This window comes from Gorilla gorilla, chromosome 14, assembly GCF_029281585.2.
Source record: "Gorilla gorilla gorilla isolate KB3781 chromosome 14, NHGRI_mGorGor1-v2.1_pri, whole genome shotgun sequence".
NCBI lineage: Eukaryota > Metazoa > Chordata > Mammalia > Primates > Hominidae > Gorilla > Gorilla gorilla.
This window is the reverse complement of record NC_073238.2, coordinates 93,535,783-93,553,793: the sequence shown is the minus strand read 5'-3', so window position 1 is coordinate 93,553,793 and position 18,011 is coordinate 93,535,783. Positions and strand designations below refer to the sequence as shown.

At 39.2% G+C, this 18,011-nt stretch overlaps 1 long non-coding RNA gene and 1 pseudogene across 1 annotated transcript; both read right to left on the bottom strand.

Annotated features, from left to right (window-relative positions):
* Nucleotides 1-4,120: 4,120 nt before the first annotated feature.
* Nucleotides 4,121-5,826, bottom strand: LOC101147198 (60 kDa heat shock protein, mitochondrial-like; annotated as a pseudogene).
* A 6,973-nt stretch (nucleotides 5,827-12,799) lies between these two features.
* LOC134757079 (uncharacterized) lies at nucleotides 12,800-13,296 on the bottom strand. Its single transcript, XR_010130684.1, has 2 exons — nucleotides 13,175-13,296; nucleotides 12,800-12,942 (listed from the first exon to the last, which is right to left on the bottom strand). It is a non-coding gene; the product is annotated as an uncharacterized lncRNA (long non-coding RNA).
* Between the last annotated feature and the right edge of the window lie 4,715 nt (nucleotides 13,297-18,011).

Here is an 18,011-nt window from a genome sequence, read left to right as displayed (position 1 = left end):
ACTTGGAACCAACCTAAATGTCCAACAATGATAGACTGGATTAAGAAAATGTGGCACATATACACCATGGAATACTATGCGGCCATAAAAAAGGATGAATTCATGTCCTTTGTAGGGACATGGATGAAGCTGGAAACCATCATTCTCAGCAAACTATCCCAAGGACAAAAAACCAAACACCGCATGTTCTCATTCATAGATGGGAATTGAACAATGAGAACACATGGACACAGGAAGGGGAACATCACACACCGGGGACTGTTGTGGGGTGGAGGGAGAGGGGAGGGATAGCATTAGGAGATATACCTAATGTTAAATGACGTGTTAATGGGTGCAGCACACCAACATGGCACATGTATATATATGTAATAAACCTGCATGTTGTGCATATGTACCCTAAAACTTAAAGTATAATAAAAAAAAGAAAAATGTTAAGTAAAAAAATAAAATAAATTTTTGATGTTGTAATTTACATGTTCTTATGTTGTATATACCACAATGAATCACTATAGCCATTATTTTTAATAGTCTTGTGTTTTCATCTTTATAGTAAATATGTAAATGATTTAAACATCACCTTTACAGTATTAAAGTGTTCTGAATTTGTGTATATACTTTTTTCAGTGAGTTTTATACTTTCAGCTGTTTTTGTGTTACTCTTTAGTATCCTTTTTTTTTCAGGCTGATGTGCTTCTTTTAGCATTTCTTGTAAACAGTTCTGGTGTGACTGAACTCACTCAGCCTTTGTTCTCTGGGAAACTCTTTCTCTCTCCTTTATTTCTGAACCACACCTTTTTCAGATACAGTATTCTTACTAGGCAGTTTTTTATTCTTTCCAGCACTTTTAATGTATCATCCCACTCTCTCCTGGCCTGTAACACCTCTGCTGAGAAATTAACTCCTATGTGTACTAGAACTTCCTTATATGTTATTTGCTTCTTTTATCTTGATACTTTCAGGATCCTCTTTCTTTCCTTGAGTTTTGACAGCTTTATTTTATTATGTCTTGGTGTAATCTTGTTTGGATTGAATCTGATTAGAGAATTTTGACATTTCTGTACCTAGATATTTATATCTTTCTCCAAACTTGGAAAGTTTCCTGCTAATATTTCTTTAAATAAACATTTTAATTCTTTATCTTTCTCTTCTCCTTCACAAACTCCTATAACCCAAACATTTGCTCATCAATCTTATAATCTTACTTCATTCCTTTTCCTTCTTTTTTCTTCTCTGACTTTATATTTTCTAATAACCGGTCTTCAGAATCATAGGTTCTTTCTTCCACTTGATCAATTTTGCTATTAATGCTCACTATTGCATTATTCATTTTATTCATTGTATTTCCAGCTCCAGAATTACTATTTTTTTAAATAACTTAAATTTCTCTGTTAATTTTTAGTATTGGTACTTTATTGTTTTCCTGATCTTATTGAAGATTTTTAAGTATTTATTGAAGTTGTCCTATGTTCCTTAAAAAAGTTGTTTTGAATATTTTGTCAGGCAGTCCATATATCTTTATTTCTTGTGGGTCAGCTACTAAGAGATTATTGTTTGGTGTGTTCTTTGGTTTTGTTATATCTTCTTGGTTTTTTGTGTTTTCGTTACCTTACATGGATGACTGCACATTCAGAAAGTGAGGACTTATTCCAGTCTTTGCAGACTGGCTTTGTGTGGAAAAGCTGCTCCAGGCAGCCTGCCTAGAGATTCTGGGCAGGCCATTTGGCATAATCTGAAGGTAAGCTTGCTGTTGGAGTCCTGAGATAGGCTGGTGTGGTGCCTGGGTCAGCAAGTAGGCAACCTGGTGCCTGGGTCTGCGGATTGGGCATAAAGCCTGGATCCATGGGGGCTGATCTTGCACTGGAATAGACCTGGAGCCTGAGTCCATGGAGGCTGGCTCAGTGTTGGAGTGGGCCTGGAGCTCGAGTCTGTGGGGATGGGTTTGGGCTATGGACCCACAGTTGCTGGCCTAGAACTTTGGTCTTCATGGGTAATCTTGCAGCCTCAGTCCATGTGGTCTAGCCTGGTACTGGGGTCTACTGGGGTGAGCTTGGGCCCTGGATCTGTGGTACAGCCCTAGACTCTGGGTCATCTGAAGCCTGGGACCACAGGGACCAGCCTGGCACTTGGGGTTTTCTCAGTGCTGTAGTTGGTATGAAGCCTGGGTCCACAGGACACAGTCTGGAGCCTAGGATTGCAGGTGTTGGTTTAGTGCATTAGACTCTGGTACTGGCCTGGAGCCTATGTCCACTAGTGTTTGCCTGGAGCCTGGGTATGCAGGTGTTGGCCTAGAGGATAGGCCCATGAGGGCTGCCCTAGGTCTTGGGGCCTTGGGAATAGCCACTTACCTGGGTATACAGGGGCTGTCCTGGAGCCTTGGTCCATGGGGGGTTGGTCAGATGCTGGAATCTATTGGGGCAGCCTGAACCCTGGGTCTGCTGGAGTGAGGACCTACAGGAGCTGGCCTGGAAGCTGGGTCTGGGTGTGCCAGTCTGATGACTAGGACTGCAAGGGTTGGTCTGGTGCTGAGGTCAGCCTGAAGCCTGGGGCCATGGGGGCCACTTCACTGTTAGGGGTGGTGTGGACCCTGGAGTTGAAATCAGGTTGGCTGTGGGGCAGCCTGGAGACCAAGTCCACTGGGAAGGCCTAGAGCCTGGTGGGGGATCTTGCCTGGTTCTAGTGCTGGCCTGGAGGCCCAGTCCTTGGGTAGGGGCCTAAAGTCTGAGGCCATGGAGTCAGATCAGTGCTAGATTTTACTGAGGAGGGTCTGGTTTTGGAGTCTGAGGCACAGTCCTGTGCTCACTTCCTTGTTCCTCTCCTAGGCAGTATCTGTCTCCATGCTGTGCTGTCCAGGGTTGAAGAATGGGCAATGTGGCTAATGTCCATCCTACTCTCCTCAATGCGTCTTTTCTTTCTGTGCTACATCCAGACACTATTGTCCTTCACCAGGTTTCCTTAGCACTTGGAAAGATATTTCCGTGTGTGGATAGTTGTTTGCATTAATGTTTCTTCAGGGAACAAGCATTGGAGAGTTCTATTTCTCCATCTTGCTGATGTTCTCACTCCCTGAACCTATTTTGTAATAGAAGTTTTTAGAACTCCGAACTCCAATTAACAATCAGCCTTTTTCCCTCTCATATTTGCCACCTAGTGTTACTGACTTTAAACTGCTCTTCATACTCTTGAACTTTACAGCTTATTTACTGGTTCATTTATTTTTATTTTTTGACCTGAGACATCTTCTTAATTTCTAGTGAGCTAGAACAGAAATAAGGCTACTACTCCTTTCGCCCTGTTCTTTGGCAGTGTACCCAGCTTATATTCACAGCAGACTCACAGATTACCATCTCAGGAATACAAACAAAGGATTCTCTCTTCAGGTGTTTGCTTAATATCCATTTTTCTAGGACATCTTTTTCCGGCCACTCTTTTCTTCTAGACTCAAGTGCTCCAGGAGAGTTGCCCCTCTTACCTAATTGTCAGCTGGCTATGGTGGGCAGTGAGCAAATGTCTACTACTATGTCTTAAAAACTCACTCAGCATCTAACATAATCCTTTACCCATAATTCAAATGGTCCTTAAAAGTACTGAATAAGCCTTTTTGCATGAGAGCCAATTTGGGGAATTTAAAAATATCTTCAGGCTGCATTATTTAAAATTTTAAACTAATTTTTATTACACAAAGGCTGTCACAAAATTGGATATTTCTCTACTTTGTACACAATTTTTCTTACTCTCCACAGAAAGGCTGCTTCTTCTCATCTGGTGATGGCAAGCACTAAAATCCTGATTTTCATAGAATGGCTGTAAAAACGTCTCAGTGATTTAGGTTGAAAGCACTATATTGGTTCATGGCTCTTGAACCCAATATCAAGAATGTACAAATGTTTTTTCATTCAAAAATACAAAATAAATTATCTGTAGGCATGGGCAATGACGGGAGTAAATTATTATATATTGTCAACTGAAACCAGTAACTGATGGTTATGGTGATTTTCTTAAATTTCAGCCAGCCTTCTCTTCAGTCATTTTCTTCACCTGACTTCTAAAGTTATTGTTGAGGAACACTGTTTTGAGCTTCCTGTCACAGTTCAATAACAAAGGTAAAGCACTATTCTAGGAATTAGAACAAACCATCTCCCATTCCACCTATTGCACTCATTCCAGGGTTCTCTTTTTTAGGAATTTCTATGACTACAACTTCTGCGGTAGGTAACAGAGAGGCCACCTCAGCAGCATGCAGTAAAGCAGTTCTCACAATGTTTGTTGGGTCAATGATTCCTTTTTCTACCATATTCACAGAATCTCCAATCATAGCATCATAACCAACTTCAGAGGAATCTTGCATAATTTTTTCAGCTATCAAAGATCCTTCAACACTTGCATTCTTAGCATTGGTCATTGAAGGAATTTTGAGTGTTCTTTTAATAATTTCTATACCACTTAAAAAAAATCATCATTAGCTGGAGTTAATGAGTCCAAGGCTGGAATGCTCTGAAGCAGAACAATGCCATCTTCAACAGCAGCTCTTGTAGCATTAAGGACATCGGTAAATCTGTCTTTCTTGTCTTTCACCTGAACATCACTTGTCTCACCAACCATCAACACGGCTACTCCATCTGAAAATTTTGCCAGATATTCATTCAGTTTTTTCTTTTCATATCCACTAGTTGTGATATCTAACTACTCAATGATTTCTTGAATACATTTTTCAATTTAAGCCTTGTCATCTTTTCCTTTTAATAGCATAGCATCATCTTTGGCCACAATGACCTCTCCAAATTTTCCTGAGTCATGAGGCTGAGCATATTCAAGATTTAGGGTTAACCCCTCTTCTCCAAACACTGCACTACCAGTAGCAATAGCCATATCTTTAAGCTGGCTCTACTGTCATCAAAACCTGAAACTTTGGCTGCTACAACCTGAAGACCAACTTTTAGCCTATTCAAGATGAGCGTACTTAACGTTTCTTCATCAATATCTTCAGCAATTGTGACCAAAGGCTTAAGGTAAGCACTGGCAATTTCAAGAGCAGGTACAACGGACTGGACACCAGAAATGTTCTTTTCACTCAGTAGAACATAGGCATCCTGGAATTCACATTTCTGACCTTTTGATGTATTAATAAGCATGGAAAAATGTAGCCTCAATCAAACTTCATGCCTTCAATAATTTCTAATTCATCATTCAATGTTTTTCCATCTTTCACTGTGAGCACAACCTTTCTCCCAATCTTTTTCATTGCACCAGAAATGATGCTACCAATTTTTTTTTGTCTCCCTTTGCAGAAATTGTAGCAACCTGAGCAATTTCTTCAGGGGTTGTCACAGGTTTAGACTGCTTCCTAAGTTCAGCAATTACAGTATCAACATCTAACCTCACATACTTCCGATTTCCACTGGATTAGCACCTTTGCTAACCTTCTCAAGGCCTTCTTTGCAGTAGAGCATGCCAGTATGGTAGCAGTGGTGATACCATCCCCAGCTTCTTTATTTGTGTTATTAGCAACATTTTGAACAAGTTTAGCTCCAATATTTTTATATTTATCCTTTAAGTCAATTGACTTTGCAAAAGTCACACCATCTTTTTTTACTTTGGAACTTCCTCAGCTCTCTTCAATAATAACTGTTCTTCCCTTTGGCCCTATTGTAATGGCTAGAGAATTGGCTAAAAGGCCTACACCTTGAAGCATTAAGGTTTGGGCATCTGCACCAAATTTTACATCTTTGGCATCAGCCTGAGGAAGATGAGGCTTCAGTACCCTGGACACCAGTCTTATTTGGCAAAAAAAAAAAAAAAAAAAAAAAAAACTGTGGGTAATTGAAGCATTTCTGCAGGGCTGCAGCAGGGCGTGTGCACAGTGAGACAGGTCATTGGCGGTGAGTGAGGGACAGAGTGTAGGGCCCATTTTTTTTTTAATTCAAAGTGAAAATAGCTTCATCACATCCCATATAATTATTTCTAAATTTTGCCATAATTAAGAGTACTGCTTTATTAAGCAAAATAATGTTAATAAACAAATGGTGCTGCTTTTGAAGCCACAAAAATGTTGCTATCTGATCCTATTTGAGATGTAGTAACTCATACCACATCTCTACTCATTCATATCTTACATTTTTAAAGTTCTTTACAACTCAGAAGTAAGTTCACAAACATTTTCTAACTTCAATCTCAAAGCTTTTCTTCAAATACATATCAATATACCCACTTCTCAATTAGGGAAAGTCACAGCTCAAAGAAGTGCAAAAAAAAATGCCCAAAGTGACTCTGTTATACTTGGACTTGAATGAGCTCAATGCCTTTACTGTTATGTGAGAACTCCAGAACAATGTGAGTTATTGTTTAGTGAGAACTTCAAGTGAAGCAAGTCTGCTTCTAGACCTCAGATGAGAAACATTAAATCCCAAACAGCTTCCAACCCAAACCAGATTCTGATTATAGCAACGCCTCCACATTCAAATTGCGAAGGCTAAGTGTACAACCTGAAGAGCTCCAATGTCCCGAAATTTCTCAGAAAAGCTGGGTGCTCTGTGCTGGTCCTAGAGTCCCCAGGGGCTACTGGTTCTTAAAGGCCCCATCCTGCTTTTGACCTGATCTGGGTCTGAAAGTGGTACTTTCTCCCATAGTTGACCTCTACGTTGGTCATCACACGGCTGGAAATAAGAAATTCTAAAGCACATTCACCCTTTTACAGGGTCTAAAGTGTTTCCCTATGCCTAGCAGTGCTTCAGAAATTTGAGCAGCCATCAGAATCACCTAGAGAAGAGGAAGGCTTGTTAAATCAGTTTGCTGGACCTTACCCCCAGAGTTTCTGATGCAGTGGGTCTTGCGTGGGAACAGAGAACATCAGTTCTTACCAGTTGTCAGGTAATTTCTTACCAATTACCAGTTCTCAGGTAATGCTGCTGCTGTTTGTCTGGAGACCACACTCTGAGAACCACTACCCTAATTCTTCATTTGATTTTTCAAGAGCTGAAATGTTTTGAAATCATTTCTTTTGAAATCAGATCTTGAGTCCTTCCAGAAGTTAGGCATTTCATTCACTCATAAATCTCAAGTTGCTCAATTACAAAGCAAGAGAAAAGTACCTTGGCTACAAATGTTCCAAAGCCAATTATTAATGCCAGTTCCACCATTTCACAGCTTTTAAGCCTTGAGCAAAAAGTACCTCTATTTTCTCAACTATATGTCCAGTCCAATAACTAACATGAAGATAAAATTATGCCTCTGTTAAAAAAAACTGATAGTGTTTACTTGAAAATAAGGTAATGTTTTAGGTATGAAAATCTAAATGAGGTATTCCCCTGTTGTGGAATGGACCAGGTACTGGTGTAAGGTTACTTGTCTACAAATATACAGCAAGGAAAGTCAGAATCAGATATAGAATTCAGGCCTATTCATTCCCCTTTACAGATTTCCCCCAGGTACACTACTCCACAACGATAACAATAGTAGACAAATACTCTAATGGGCTTTGGAAAGCCTAATATAGAACCTGACAAGAAATAAAGTGATCCATCCACTCCTCTAGGTATCTATTTCAATGGTTCCATTAGTAATAAAATTTCTCTTCTGTATGCATAATTGATAACAAAATAAAAATAAAAATATATCTTTAATCTAAGTATCTGAGTACAATACATATTACAGTGCAGTAATCATTCCTGCAAAACTCAGGGGTGTGATTTTATTATGCCAGGTTTCAAATTCCCTTAAAGCTCATCAACAGGGCTTTCAGCTAAGTTCAGCCTGTGAGACTTTTATGTTTGTGTCTGGGGGGTTACATCCTTGTTCTGTAAGTGAGAGCCTCCTTCATTTCCAACAAATAATTTTATTACTGTAAATATTTTACTCCCTTAAAGTAAATAATTTAAAACTCAAAATCCAAGAATGATAACAAGATAAGATCTGTGCTGATGCTGAGAACAAGGCACATCTAGAAGTTATCTAATAGGTTAGATGGGGGAAAGCTGAGGAAATTACTTCATAGTCAATTTGTTTGCTTTCTTCTAAAAATAGGAGAGTAGACAGTAAAGATTTGCAAATGGTTTGCATGAAGTAGAAGGCTGCCCAGGTACTAATGATTTGCTATAGACTAGCAAAAAAATTCAATTCTATTTCACTCAGTTCAGTGAGCATTAAATAAGTACCCTCTATGCACTCAGTAATATTTTAGCCACTGAAAATGCAAAGATGAAGAGGACATAGCCTCTGTCCTCAAAGAACTGAAAAAAGTCATTGCAATATTCAAAATGAAATGGTTTCACTTCCACACTTAGATTTATATTGCCAAGTTTTCAACATGGGTCACATTTTTAAAACTCAGTTATAATTTAGGTTGGTTTCATTCAAGTCAACGAATACATATTGGGCATTTAGTATGGGGTAAGGAGCACATGGTAAACAAGACATAGTACCTCCCTGCAGAGTGTGATCAGTTTCTTATAAAAGTGGCAGAAGGAAAAGGAATGATAAACAATATGTGATAAACATTGTCACTGAAAAAAATCATTTGTAATTCCTAATGAGTATATTTCATTATAAGAAGTATTTATGTCTCTCCATTATCTGTGCTTGGGACCTGAGTTCATCAAACAGCCCTGTGCTTGAGCCTGCATGAGCTAGAAGAATAAGGGCAGTTATGTCCTATGATCATGTCCCCTTCAGAATAGTCAGTCCCAAGCATGTTTTAACCTAGATTATCTGTAATTTTTTCCCTCACTTTGGGACATTAGTGTTGGCTCAAGTGGGAAGTAAATATTAACAAAATAGCTTTGAGTTTAACAAAATAGATGAGATCATTTAGCTCACGTGAGACCACAGGATGATCTGAAATCACAAGAACTGACTACTTCTTCCTCTGTGCGCTGCTCTGCCATATGACCTTAAGCAAGAATGGCCACATGGCACTTGATTTTTGACAGTCCCTCAAGATTCTTGAGTGCAGGGACATTGTTTTATCATTCTAGACCTAGAGATCAGCATAGAGTTGAGCACATACATTACTTTTCACAGATGTTTGTCAAACACAGAAGCCTGGAGAACATCAAGTGTGAGGTGGCAGGAAAGAAAGACCAGTGAAGTTCCTTGTGTAGTTTCTTTATATTGTGTCCCTGACATCCACATCTCTTACTATTCCTTGCAGCACTAGTAAATATTGAAGAAGAAAACAGAAAAGAGGAAGGAAGATGAAACTCATTATGCAATTTTTTTAATGTACAGAAAAAAAAAAACAAGACTGGGCGGACTTATGCCAACATTTTAAATCTTTCTATATAGTGGGATTATGAGTGATGTTTTCCATATGTTTAAATGTTTTTCTAAAATTTCGAAACTTCTAAATTTAGCCTTTCTAAGCATTACAATAATTTTGTGAGTTGCAAAATTGACTATATATATACCCCCTTTTCTTTTGTCTGCTAAAGAGAGGCTGGTTGCGGTGGCCCAGGACTGTAATCCCAGCACTTTGGGAGGCTGAGGTGGGAAAATCACTTGAGTCCAGGAGTTCAAGACCAGCCTGGGAAATATAGTGAGACCCTGTCTCCTCAAAAAATAAAGAGTTAGCTGGGCATGGTGGCACACATGTGTAGTTCCAGCTATTCAGAGGCTGGGGCAGGAAAATCACTTGAGCCCAGGAGGTCAAGGCTGCAGTTAGCTGAGATTGCACCACTGCACTCTAGTGTGGACAACAGAATGAGACCCTGTCTCAAATTAGTTAATTAATTAATGTATTAAAGCCAAATATTTTTTTAAAAACCATTTAATTATATGTTACTGTTTAGCTGGGTTGCTATGAAAGTCTATGTCAGTTATCTGAATGAAATAAGAATGTTTTGAATATATGCTAAGTCTCTCTACCAAAAAAATAGTGCCAGTTCACTGTGTTCTTATTCACGATTATTACAGTATCAAACAAGTAATAAATAATAATTTTATATTTCTGAGAGTATAGATTAACCTTTTCCTTTTTTGAAAAGGATTTTACAAGGGAAAATTCTAATTTAAAATACAAAGTGAATAACACTTGCAAGTAAAACCACAAAAACTCCTAAGGGCTGACACTCCTTTAATGTGGGAAATATTTGTTAAAAGTTATATTTCCTTTTTTTATATATTTAATGAATATGACTTTGCCTCCAGTCTTTTATTTTTCTTATATACTCTCCAGAAGCACTTCAAAGAATATCATAATCAAATGTATTTTTAATGCCTAGAACATATTAGTAATAATTAGTGTTTCTTGTACTGTTTTGTATGCAATGTTCAACCTTTGGAATTAATTTTGAAATGCATGTTTCTACACCTCTAATCAGGCTTTTATTTAACTAAATTAGTAAGCTAAAACCTGATAAAACAACAAAGATTTTCATATTATTCAAAGGAAGTGGTTTTATTTAAAGGGTCCACTGTCTTATTGTGTGGTTTCACAAATTCAGGAATTATTTTTTTCAGCACATTCATGAGCACTAGATAAAAGTCTGTATTAGGCACTATGGAAACACAAAGGTTAATATGGAATATGGATATTGCTTGCGAGAAGCTTAAAGTCTAATTGAGAAAAACAAGACTTGAGAACACAATCATTTAAAATATGACAAAAGTGATTAAGATTACAAGAAAAGCGCAGATAAGCACCATGGAAATAAGAGAAGGGAATAAGAGATTAAGTAGCATGTGGACTAGGACTGGATGAGTAAGATACAGACCTGAGAGGATGGCTATGACAAGCATTACAGCTTTGAGCTCTTATCTACCATATTAAATTGTAACTATTGGTTTACATGTCTATCTCTGTTTTACTAGACAATGAACTCTGAAAGGACCAGGTCCAATCCCTTTGTACAACCTCAGCAGCTAAGACAGGAACTGAAACAGCACTAACATATATTTGTTGAATGTTGACTGATTACAGTGGGAATGAGTACAACAATGGTAAATCATGGAAGCTCCAAGGAGGGGCAAAGACAGCGTATCAAGTGGTGATGAGCTGAGTTTGCTGGGGCGATAGCAGTATGAAGAAGAGTTGTGAGAGCCTAAGTGAGGAATCTGAGCTGGAGACAACTATTAGAAGACCTGGGATGTCAGGTCTAGACTTTGTATAATGGAGAACTGGTTGAACATTTTTCAATAGGGAAGGACATCACCTGAGCTGTGGAAAAAGACTGGTAGCAGGATGTGAGGAAACCGTTATTGCCTGGTCTGAGATCACACTAGCCTTCAATAGAGGCCGTGGGTGGCAGGGGGTGGCGGGGACACAAGGGTGGTAGATGGAGAAGATCTGCCGCATATAGAACCAACAGGACATTGCAACTGAGTGAATTTAGGGCTCACAGAAGGAAAATAATGAATGAAAACAGGTTTTCCACCTTAGCTGGAGAATATTGTGTTCATTATTAAGTGAAAGAAATGTACGTGTGTAAGGTAAGACTAAGGTGTCTACTTTGACTATGTTGGGTCTAGAATGCCCAACTTTACACAGCCAACAAATGTCCCAACCAGCCCTCAAATTCAGATCTTCGACTTCCAACTAAGTGCTATTTTGGGGACACGATAGCCCTCTTATTTTTAATACATGAATGATTGGCTTCTGTTGGAAATCTTCCATTGAAATAAATTTCACCTACAGTTTGAAATAAATAATACACTGCTATGGATTAAGTTGCGTCTCTCCAAAATTCATATGTTGAAGCCCTAACCCCTAATATGACTGTATTTGGAGATGGGGTTTTTAAGAGATAAATAAGTTTAAATGAGGTCCAAAAGGTGGACTCCTAATCCTATAGCATTGGTGGCCTTATTAGAAAAGGAACAGAGTGAGATCACTTTCTCCCCCCTTGCACACACACCAAGGAAAGGCCATGGGAGGACACAGTTAAAAGGTGGCAGTCAAAAAACCAGGAAGAGATCCCCTACTGGAATCCCACCATGTTGGCACGCTGAACTCAGACTTCCAGACTCCAAAGCTGTGAGAAAGTAAATTTCTGTTGTTTAAGCTGCCTTGTCTGTGGTATTTTGTTATGGCAGCCTGAGTTAAAACATGCATGTTTCCATACAGGACAGTAAGGAGCTGAGTTATCACTCCAACCCAAACTGTATTTTCACTCTCAAGCATGAAATAAGCTTTTCATTTGTGTTTTTCCTTTTGTTTTTAATCTGAATTAACTAAATGCTCTCAACTCTTGAATGACCAAAAGTCTGTACCATCCTTGAGGTAGAACTGGCCTTCTGTCTACCGTGGTAACTAACACACAGAAGGCACTAGTTTTTCTTCTGAGTGAATGAGCTTTATTCATTTCCCTGCCTGGGTGGTAGAAAAGCCACTAAACCCAAACCTAAGAGGAGTGCTCTTAAAAACCTCTAACCATCATCAGAGACCCAAATGACAACAGCCTAGGGAATATGGAATGTCATTTTCCCCCAAATATATTATATTCTTTCTTAAATTCTCTTCTAATTAAAAATACTTCTTATAGTCAACCAGCATCACTAAATAAAGAACACAGAAATAGTTTTAGGCAGCTCATTAACACATATGGAATAGTAGCTCTATTTTACTAAACTATTTTAGCCTGTTCAGACAAAAAACAAAACAAAACATTGGATGTCTGTAAATAGCCTAAATGAAGAAAAATATTAAGCAATACAGCAGGGCAAATGAAATATTTTACTTTTATTTCTATGTATGAAAGAAAAAGTGAGGTTTGATATCAAGGATTTTATACTATGTTGGGAAAAATAACTAATACTTCTTTAGAGTTTAATGGCACAATTTTACTCTACTTGGATTTAATTTACAAGAGTATATAATTGGCCCTTTAATATTACCACATTACAATGATCATCTGCTGTACATCCTGTAGTTAATTCCACTCTACCAGCACAACCTGGTGATTAATTTCCAGTTTGGTGGCTTGACTTCTGCATGTCTCATCATCTTCTTCAAACCTGCCCTCATGATCAAGACATAACAATTTTAGCTTTCTTTACATTAGTCAAAAGCAGTTAGCATTGTCAGGTAACTGCAAACAAATTCTTATTGAAATTGAAGAGACTGTGCAAAGTATATGACTGTATAAACTTACTAAGAGAACTAAAACGGTTCAGTTCTGAAGCTAATTTTTGCACGGAAAGATCAGGGGGAAGGCACCATTCACAATGATTTCTCAGACTATCTAACCTGATTGTTGTCATAGAGTCTGTCTGCTCTGCCGTTCGTGAATGTTTACTCAAGATCAGTCCCTGTGAGTGGTATTCATGAGGCAGTTCAGTGGTGCAACCCTGTGTTGGGAACTAACAGGCCATTACTGACTCGTTGTCTATTCATTTTAGATTGTTTCTATGGAGGATTTATAGAAACAATACCAAGGTGGCACCAAGGTGGCTATCAATGCTGTTTACAGACAATTTAGAGGAATAAACCTGCAGTTATGCCTGGGCTGGCTTCCCTTGCGGTCCTGGGGCATAGTGTTCTAATCCTATTGTGACGTGATTGTTGCACCATAAAGTGCTCCACAGAGGCCTGTAATTGGCATACAGGTTCAAATTAGATTGCTGTGTGTTTAGGAAAGCTAGGGTCATTTCGCATCAGCACCTCTCATTAAGAAGCAGGCGAGGAAGTTCTCTATTACAGGAAATCTAATGTATATATTATCTTTTATGATAAAGACAATACCTAGAGTACACACTCACTGACATGGGCACACATATATTACCCATCTTGTCTTTCATCACCATGAGGAGGGTAACGTGAAAATGCAAAACACATTTCTGAGAATGGCAATTAAATATTTACCAGCAATGTATCATGGAACACTAGCTTTGGGAGCTAAAAAGGAGAGACAGGAGGTAAAATAATGGATGAGAAAAATCCAACAATTAGTTCTGCTTTCTTCTAATAATATCATGACATGAAGGTAGCCTTCCTCTGGAAGCCAAGCAAGTCTGTGGTATCTATGTTTTCAACTCTAGTGATGGGTGAACTCAAGTGAAGTTTCAGGACGAAACATCCTCTTTCTAAACTTGTTTTAAGCTTCTTTTCAAAATCTTCAAGGCTTCAAACCATTGACAACAAAATGCGTTTGTTAACGGGTAGTCTACACATGGTGGGAGGTTACTCTCTGGATAGTTAAAATCTAGGACAGACAACATTCCAGTAGAAAGAATAAAAATTTCACAATCCAGTAACATAAATGAATAAACATTTTTCAGGTCTTTCTTCAGTCTTTCTGAGACCCATGGAGTAAAAAATAAAAAACTAAAAAAAAAATACTTAAAGGAGAGTGAAATCAGAAGAAAACTATCCGAGCCAATAGGAATGTAATGTTAGTAAATGAAGAAACAAAACATTTAAAAATTAATTATGATGATGAAAGAAGGAATATGAGGGACAGTGAAAGAATCAAAACACAAACAGCACAATGTGGATATATTAGAAAATAAGTAAGGGGGCTGGGTGCGGTGGCTTATGCCTGCAATCCCAGCACTTTGGGAGGCTGAGACGGGCAGATCATCAGAAGTCAGGAGTTTAAGACCAGCCTGGCCAACATGGTGAAACCCCACCTCTACTAATATTGCAAAAATTAGCCGGGCGTGGTGGCACATGCATGTAGTCCCTGCTACTCAGTACCCTGAAGCATGAGAATTGCTTGAACCCGGGAGGTGGAGGTAGCAGTAAGCTAAGATCGTGCCACTGTACTCCAGCCTGGGTGATAGAGCGAGACTGTATAAATAAATAAATAAATAAATAAATAAATAAATAAATAAATGCAAGTGAGGGAAGTCAGAGAAAAGAGATGATGCTGTGGTCTGAACATTTGTGTCCCCCCAAATTCCTATGTTGAAGTCATAACCCCCAAAGTAATGGTATTGCGAGGGGGGCTTTGAGGAAGTGATTAGGTCACAAATGGGATTAGTGCCCTTATAAAAGGGACCCCAGGGAGCTAGTCCCTTCTACCATGTGTGGACACAGTAAGAAGGCAGCATCTATAAACTAGGAAGGAGGCCTTCACCAGACTTGGAATCTGCTGGCTTCCTGATCTTGGGCTTTCTAGCCTCCAGAACTGTAAGAAATACATTTCTGTTGTGTATGAGTTACACAGTTTATAGTATTTTGTTATAGTAGCCTGAATGGCCTAAGGCACACAGTAAGAAGGAAAAGGAGAGTGGGGAGGAGGGTTTAAAAGGACATGGAGAAAGAGATATTTTTCCATTTTGAAAAAGGAAACTGATTTGCTTTCAGATGGGTGAAAGCTGTGGAAGAATACAGACTGACCAGGAACCCCACCCTAAGGAAGAAGTCAGCTAGTGCATGTCCACGTGCACACACACACATGCACACATGTGCACAGACATGCAGTCACACACACACACATGCACACACATTCAAGAAAATCTCCGGAATCCAAACACAGCCTCTGACCATCAGTCATAGAAATGAACCTCAGAGATACCAGGGCAAGGTTCCTGTTACGGAATGAATTGCATCCCTCCTCCCCACATATTTTGAAATTCTAACTCCCAGTAACTTAGAATGTAAACTTATTTGGATATAGGGTCTTCAGAGAAGTAACCAAGTTAAAATTAGGCCATTGGAAGTGGGAGACCCTAATCTCAAATGGCTAGTCCTTAGAAAAATGGGAAAATATTGGCGCAAGCATAGAGGGAAGGCGATAGGAAAAGTCACGGCAGGAGACAGCTGTCTTCGCACCAAGGAGAGAGGCCTGGGACAGATCCTTCCTTCACAGAAGAAACCAACCCCCCTGATACTTTAATCTCAGACTTCTAGCCTGCAGAACTGTGAGACGATAAGTTTCTGTTGTTTTATGGATGAACTCAAAGGATATTATGCTAAGACAAATAAGTCAGGCATACAAATAGAAATACTGCATGATCTTACTTATATGTAGGATCTAAAAACGTCAAACTCTTAGAAGTAGAAAATAGAACTGTGGTTACCAGAGGCTGTGGGATGGAAGGGGATGGGAAGATGTTGTTCAAAGAATACAAAGATTCAGTTAGGAGGAATAAATTTTAAAGATCTATTACACATCATGGTGCCCATAATATTCCTCAAGGATCTAGAACCAGAAATACCATTTGACCATTTGACCCAGCAATCCCATTACTGGGGATATACCCAAAGGATTATAAATCATTCTACTATAAAGACACATGCACATGTATGTTTATTGCTGCACTGTTCACAATAGCAACGACTTGGAACCAACCCAAATGCCCATCAGTGATAGACTGGATAAAGAAAATGTGGCACATATACAACATGGAATGCTACACAGCCATAAGAAAAGGATGGGTTCCATTCTAAGCAAACTATCACAAGGACAGAAAACCAAACACTGCATGTTCTCACTCATAGGTGGGAGTTGAACAATGAGAACACATGGCCACAGGAAGGGGAACATCACACACCTGGGCCGGTTGTGGGGTGGGGGGCTGGAAGAGGGAGAGCATTAGGAGAAATACCTAATGTAAATGACGAGTTGATGGGTGCAACAAACCAACATGGCACATATATACCTACGTAAGAAAACTGCACGTTGTGCACATGTACCCTGGAACTTAAAGTATAATAATTAAAAAAAAAAAGGATGAGTTCATGTCCTTTACAAGGACATGGATAAAGCTGCAAGCCATCATTCTCAGCAACTAACACAGGAACAGAAAGCCAAATACTGCATGTTCTCACTCATAAGTGGGAGTTGAACAATGAGAACACATGGACACAGGAAAGGGAACATCACACACCGGGACCTGTCGGGGGTGGGGGACAAGGGAAGGGATAGCATTAGGAGAAATACCTAATGTAGATGACAGGTTTATGGGTGCAGCAAACCACCATGGCACGTGTATACCTATGTAACAAACCTGCACGTTCTGCACATGTATCCCAGAACTTAAAGTATAATTTTTAAAAAGTTTAAAAAAACTAATGTATTATAAATTTCAAAATTGCTAAAAAAGTAGATTTTAAATGTTTCCACCACACACACAAAAAAAGGTAAGTATGTGGGGTGACGGATGTTAGTCAGGTGTAGTGATACACAATGTAAACACTTATCAAAACATCACATTGTGCCCCACAAATATATGCAATTATTACCTGTAATTTAAAAATAAATAGATTATTTCTGTTGTTTAAGCCACTCAGTTTGTTATGCCAGCGCTAGCAAATAAATAGTTTTCTAGCTAGGAAGTCTTACTACCAGTGGCTAGATCCTCAGCACCCCTCTCCCAACCTTCCAGATTGCCCGGGAGTGCCTTCAGGAGACTCCTTAAGATGAACCTCAGGGATGCAGATGCCTTGCCTTCTGCACTGCAGCCTCTGAATTGCTTGCTACTTTCTTGCTTGTGCACAGCAAGGGGGCATAATTACCCATTGGCAAGTGCTTCTGGCCTCTGGACTTCAGGGACCTAGACGTTCAAAGCCTGCTGGAATAAAAGAACTTCCTAAGGTTCAGAACACAACCTAACACCAGCATTCAGGGAAACAACACAAAGACTTGTCCATGATGGTTACAGCCACCCAAAAAAGCCATCTTCATATATGTGTAGTTTCAATAGTTTCCACTGGTCTTCTGGTGACAGTGCATTCACCCAAACACACTAGCACACTAGGTGTACCATCCATCTCCATAGAAGAGTGGAACGTAGCCGCTGATGGATTCTTTGTGAGGCCAATCCAAGACCCCCATATGCTATTATTATATGATCTGAATGCCAAGGAAGCAGTCAGTCCCACCTTACCCCAGAGCCAGCTGCTTCCTTACTAATGTACTCTCTACTATAATTTCAGGGAAGGACCTAAAAAACATACTTCTTGGCTTGGCAGTGATCTTAGAGGCACTTGTATCCTAGATGTCCCAGAGACATTGATCATAGGTCATGTCCTTCCTGTCCTCCCTGAGAGACAATGTAGTTTGGTGAAAAAAGCATGACAAAGATGTGTGACCTTGAGACTGTCAGCCTCATCATCCAAAAAATGAGGGGCAAATGTA